The sequence below is a fragment of the Crocodylus porosus genome, unplaced genomic scaffold (assembly GCF_001723895.1).
Source record: "Crocodylus porosus isolate Cpor-Errol unplaced genomic scaffold, CroPor_comp1, whole genome shotgun sequence".
NCBI classification, from domain to species: Eukaryota; Metazoa; Chordata; order Crocodylia; family Crocodylidae; genus Crocodylus; species Crocodylus porosus.
In genome coordinates this window covers 26,800,728-26,806,727 of record NW_017728949.1, presented here as the reverse complement: position 1 = coordinate 26,806,727, position 6,000 = coordinate 26,800,728, and the positions used below count along the sequence as shown (strand labels likewise).

Below are 6,000 nucleotides of genomic sequence, written 5' to 3'. Positions count from 1 at the left end.
CCAAGGTCTGGAACAGCCTGCCATCAGAGGTGGTTCAAACACCTACACTGAACACTTTGAAGAGTAAATTGGATGCTTATCTTGCTGGGATCCTATGACCCCAGCTGACTTCCTGCCCTTCAGGCATGGGGCTGGACTCGATGATCTTCCGAGGTCCCTTCTAGCCCTAATGTCTATGAAATCTATGAAATACCATGGAGGTGCCTGGCTGGGGGATCTTGCCCTGCGGAGCAGCTGGCACTGCTGATGGCTGGTGGTGTCATGGCCAGCTGTACCTCATGGCTGGGCATGGGGCTGCAAATCTGCTGAGGCAGATGCTACCCAGGGCTTCCTGAGCTGCTGATGGAAACTGCAGTATGGGAGCTCAGGGGGTGGGATGCTACATGCCCAAGAGGTGCCAGTCTGGGTCAGGGGTTCGGGGTAAAGATAGCACGGCCTGGGTCTTGGGGCACCAGGATGGCTATCAGTTCTAGCATAAAGGCCATGAACTTATGATCATGGCTGGATTGATGATAGTGGTCAGTCACAGCAACCCACTGTGCCCGCAAGGCCTTGACCTTTATGGTACCGCAACACCAACTGGTTGTGCCCATATTTTCACATCCAGCCTGACAAGGCCTAATAAATGAGGGAACTGGAGTGGCTGCCCTGCTCAAATTGGTGCTGCACTTCTGCCTCACTGCACAGAGCCATGAGGTCACCAGTCTCCTACGTCCAGTTGGTATCCTGGGTGGAGGGCACAGACATGGGCATGGATGTGGGCATGGGCCTGGGTGAGGAGGAGAATGCCATGCTTGATCCCAGTCCGGCTCTCTGGATCCCTGTGTGACTGTCCCAATGTTGTCAGGCCTGGGAAGCTGCAAGCAGCACCCAGCACAGGGGCATGGCAAGGGACTGGCAGCTGCGCAGCAGAGGCAATGCCCTGCAGCACCTGCAGGTTCAGGGCAGGCTGCTGGGGGGTGTACTGCAGACAGGTGGTGCTGGCCCTGCTGGCCCTGATGTGCCTGCAGCTGGCCCTGGGGGCTGACAGGTCTGGCCAGAGGCTGCAGCAGCCTACAGCACCCTGCAGCACTTCTCTGGCTTGGGCAGCAATCTCTTGACAGCTGCCTGGCCCTGCAGTGTCCTGAGGCTCCCTGTCCATCAGCTGCCTGGCCCTGCTCCATCAGCTGCCTGGCACTGCAGTGTCCTGAGGCTCCCTGTCTCTGTGCCCCGGGGCTCAAAATGTTTGCAGACTTTTATAGCCTGCATCCAGCGGCTGCCATAACAGCAGCCTAGCCCTGGGTCAGGAGAGGCTCTTAGCCTACAGCCCCGGGGCTGGCCTCAAGCCAGCTCCTTAGTGGCTGGCAGACCCAGGAGCAAACTTGCTCCTGAGCAGGTGTCAGGTCTACATGTGCACTAATGTGTATTAACTAATCCCACTTAAACTTGCTACTTGCATTTCCAAGTAGCAAATTTAAGTGAGATTAAGCGTTTCCACTGTGCACTAAGCACTCACACATGTAGCTGTATGTGCTTACTGTACAGTGAACTATGCTAATGAGCAGCAATGCATCTTGTACAGATGTGCCTAGTAAGTAGTTCATTTAATATATAAATGAATTAACAAATTTCATGAAAAGGGGGAAACATGGTTTATCAACACTCACAATGACTAATGGGTCCAAAAGTCTAAAAGTTTGGTTCTTCAACCCAGGAGAATAGATGAGAAGTGCTGAGCACCCACTGACTTCAGTGGAAGCTTTAAGTGAAAACTGATGGTAGAGTATCACATTGCTGCCTTCTGCTCAAATATGTACTGGTTTTGTGTTTAGGGAGGAAAAATAGCTAAAATATGAACCTTTGTGCTGCTGAAGTGTGTCATTGTATAGCACAAAAAGATCTGCATCATTTTAATCTCATTCTTCGTTAGCCCTTTAAGACAGGGGTTGTCAACCCTTTATGGGCAGGAGCCACACTGTCACTCAGCCCTTGTCACAGGCCCTATGTCTCTGCCACCCAGAGCCAGCTGCTTGTGTTTACCCTCATTGCTGATCAGTGAGGGCGAGCACAACTGCAGTATAGGAGTGGGCTCCAGAGGAGAGAGGACTACTGAGGATGGAAAGGGCAGTACAGCACAGTTTCATGCCATCAATTCCACACTCCTTGTGCCAGGTTGCACCCTTGTGGGTCAGACTGGACCTCATTTTAAAGCCCTAGGTTGCCATGCATTAGATCCCATCATGCTTTTACCTGTATAGGTAGAGGGGGCCTTAGTCTCCTAAAAAAATATGTTTGACCTAATATTATGTGTCAATTTAGACACAAAATAATAATCATTAAACCACAGTCTTTGTATTTCTACTGGAAAACTGATTTTCAGTGTTCTCTATATTTTAGGTAGTTTCTGTTCATACGTACAAGCAGAACTAACTGCAGTGGTCTTCAAGTGCAGTTAAATCTGTAAAATGAAGGCACGTTCTATGAAGTATTTATTGTTTTGCAGTCCATTTCAGTGTGCAGTTTTACTTTTGTTCTTTTCTTTGTGAGCTATGTAACATCAGTATTTTTTATAACTGCTATATGATTTCTATTGTAGATATCTGTTAGTTTGAAAAGGCTTTTCTTGTCTATCTAAACTTACACAGGCAGTGCCTGTTTTAAAGCAATAAGAAATTCAATAATTCCAAAGAAAATTTACCTATAGCAGCAGCAAGCCATTGTGTTACATAGATCTATTATTTTATGGAAAAATGTATTTGCTATACAATGGGCATTTATAGATTCATAGAGTATGTTTGGGATTTGGAGGCTTTTATTTAGCAAAAAAAAAGCAACAGTAGTAGGAATGAGACTAAGAATGCAAGGAGAAATTGGGTTTTGGATGGAACATTTCTGTGGATGAGACCTGGAAATAAAGCTGAAAACCAGAAGGACAAGAAGAAAAAAAGTTTTTTTTATCTACTAAACACTGTGGCAAGTGGGAAACTGAGGAGGAAGAGGACCCAACCAAAGAATTTAATCTGATTAATGTAGTTTCTGGTAAGTTTTAAACTAACAGCTACTTGCTCATTTTCATCAAACATAATACAGCCAATTCCAGATTGACTACCTCTTTAAATGGCTTGATAGCATCAGGACACTGGGAATATTTTTTTGTGTAAATACAGAGTTTAAATTTGAGCAGTAGATTGCCCAAAATTATAATACAGCATCTCCAGACAGGAAGGATGAATGGTAAGCCATTTGAGCTTGTAAGCATGAATAGTATTCAATGTTATGAATTTTCTTAGGTGCCAGCTAGATTTTCCAATTTTGGTAAATGCTACAGCCGGTATTGGAATGGGTGGACTTATTGGCAAAATTCAGAGTTCTACTGAGGTGGCTGCGTTATATCTCTTTTAGGAGTTAGTATGTGCAGCCCAGGTATGTTATATTTCACTGAGATGTTTCCTAAGAACATCCTCAGATGTGTAGGTATGCTTTTACAGCCTTACAGTTTTAAAAAATGATATTGATGACTATGTACCAGAGATCACAATGAATTATTACATTTACTCAAGAATGCTCAGTTATTCATTCCCTAATACCTCTAACATTTATTTTTAATGTTTTTCCTCGATCCTATATGATTAAGAGGTTTTACTTCAAACTATAGCTACCTTCCTTAGTGTACTATGTAAGCAAAATAAACATTATGCAGTCAGGGTGCTCAGTCTTAAAAAATGTCTAATGAAAAATTACGAAGTACATAAAGTTTTAAATCAAGTAATAATGTTCCTGATTCTTCTATAAATTGAAGTTGGCTAAAAATACTGCAAATATCTTTCCCCCCCTATTCATTCAAACTAAAGTGATTGTGTAATTAGTATCAAATTGCTTAGAAATTGACCAATTTAGTACTTAAGTGCCATTTAAGCAGAAAATGTGCTTCTTTTTTGAGATAGGTTTTACAGTGATAATAGATAGTCTTGTATTCAGAAGGCATCCTTCTACCAACTTGAAATATGGTTTTGTTTTGTTGTTTTGGTTAGAACATGTTGCAAAGAGAAACATAAGCAAATATATATATTCACAGAGATTTTTTATCAGGATCCTGTTTACACATCAAAGTCACTCCTTATAGGAAATATTCTATTGAACACACAATAGCTGGGTTTTTTTTAATGAAAGCTTGAAAAATATACAAAGTCAAACTTGCCAATACTTCCTAGTTAACTATAGCCAGTGGTCTAGCACTTCATGAACTTATTCCATATTTTCAATTTAAACGGTATGTAAACCTTATTCAGAATTTAAAATTATTATATTCTACAGAAAATATCAACAATATATAAATTAAGTATAAATAATAATAAATAAACTAAGGGAAAAGGTTAATTAATTATCTTTTTCCCAAATTTGAGTTTCCTATACAGTATTTAAAAAGATCCTCATACCTTATGTATGCAAATTAATTTTGAATACATTTCTCTAAAATTAAAAGTGATATTCTTCTTTATAAAAGAGTCCCAAGAATTTCCACAGTCTTGCACAGTTCTGACAATTATATCACTAGGAGAAAAAAGATTGGCTATTCTCCTCTAAGATTGTAAAACTGGCACCTAAGAACATTCAAAAGGATTGTCAATATACATAGTGAGATACTAAATATGGTCAAGAAGAAGAAAAGACTGTCTTCATTTCCTATTTTTTATAGACTCTTATGTCCTTGTGGAGGAACATGGATTTGGGGGTATTTTACAGAGTGACTTTAAGATTTTTTTTATCAGGGATTTTTTAGTTTTCCACTAGGGAACACCAGAATTCCTGCTAAAGAGGCCAGTGGCAGGACCCTGCTTGTTCAGAGATGGCACCTTGGACCCATCTGGCTGTGGCTGATCTCCTGGACAAATGAGGCCAGGAAGACATGCTTTGACAGTTCAAAGCAGGTGACCACACCTGGAACATCTTCTGGGTGATATTGCCGCACAAAGGCCAACCCTGCAACCACAGTCCACTGGCAGCTGGCCCAGAGGGGCAAATGCCTCTACTGGCTCTGCAGTTCCCATCTGAGTCTGGCAGGTGCAAAGCAGGTCACAGCTAGGCAGCAGCCCCCATTGCCAGACTGCTGCAGTGGGTAGAGGGTGCAGGGAACTCTCAGGGCTGCTTCAGCAGTCCAGCTGGCACAAGGGGTAGTATCCCCAGGTACCATTTGGCTGGGGCCCAGAAGCTCCTGAGAGCTGGTAGCCCTGAGCTACTTCCCAGGGCAGCTTTTTATACTGCTGGGGACAGCACAGGTGCTTCCCCTGGGCTTTAGCTCCCTCTGGCTGAAGATCCAGGAGGAGCCAGGCAGGGTTATCGTGCCCCAAGTGGCACAACTTGGTCCGCAACAAAGTGCATGTCCGAGCACATGCGCTGAAGCAAAAAGCACCAGCTCAAATTTTCACTGCTTCTATTTGAGCTGCTGCAAGAACACGTGCTTGCATGTGTGGACATGCCCAATGTGTGCAACCAATACCACAGTTAAAAAGAATAAGGTGTTCAAAGCAATAAGAATGACTTCAAATCAACCTATACGTTTAATCTGTAATTTATAAGAAGTGCCATACTGGGTCAGACCAATGGTCCATCTAGACCAATATTCTTTTTCCAACAGTAGCACAAATGGGTGCTATAAAGTGAGAGCACTGAACTGGATGTCTCTAGAGTGATCTATCCCTTATTTAATATCCTCTGTGGCATCCACCATTATTGGTTGACCATTCAAAACTGAAAACATCAGTAATGAAGCAATAAACATTTGGGTTTTTTTGGTATTTCTGGTTGCCAATGAATGTTATGGTTCTATGAAGGACCAGGAGGAAGTCTCCAAGCAACATATAAAAATGCTATTCCTCTAGAATTTCCCACTCAGTTGAAATAAGGCAGGACAAGAGATTCTGTGAGTGAATCTTTTAATGGACTTCTCAGCAAAATGGCACATCAGAAAAAGGTTTGGTGGCTTCTCAGGTGATCAAGCCTGATCAATCTTTTCAGTTTTGG

The 6,000-nt window shown here is 42.7% G+C and overlaps 1 long non-coding RNA gene across 1 annotated transcript in view; it reads left to right on the top strand.

Annotated features, from left to right (window-relative positions):
• Positions 1 to 6,000, top strand: part of LOC109323198 — a 385,352-nt gene that overhangs the window by 274,605 nt on the left and 104,747 nt on the right. The window lies entirely within an intron of this gene.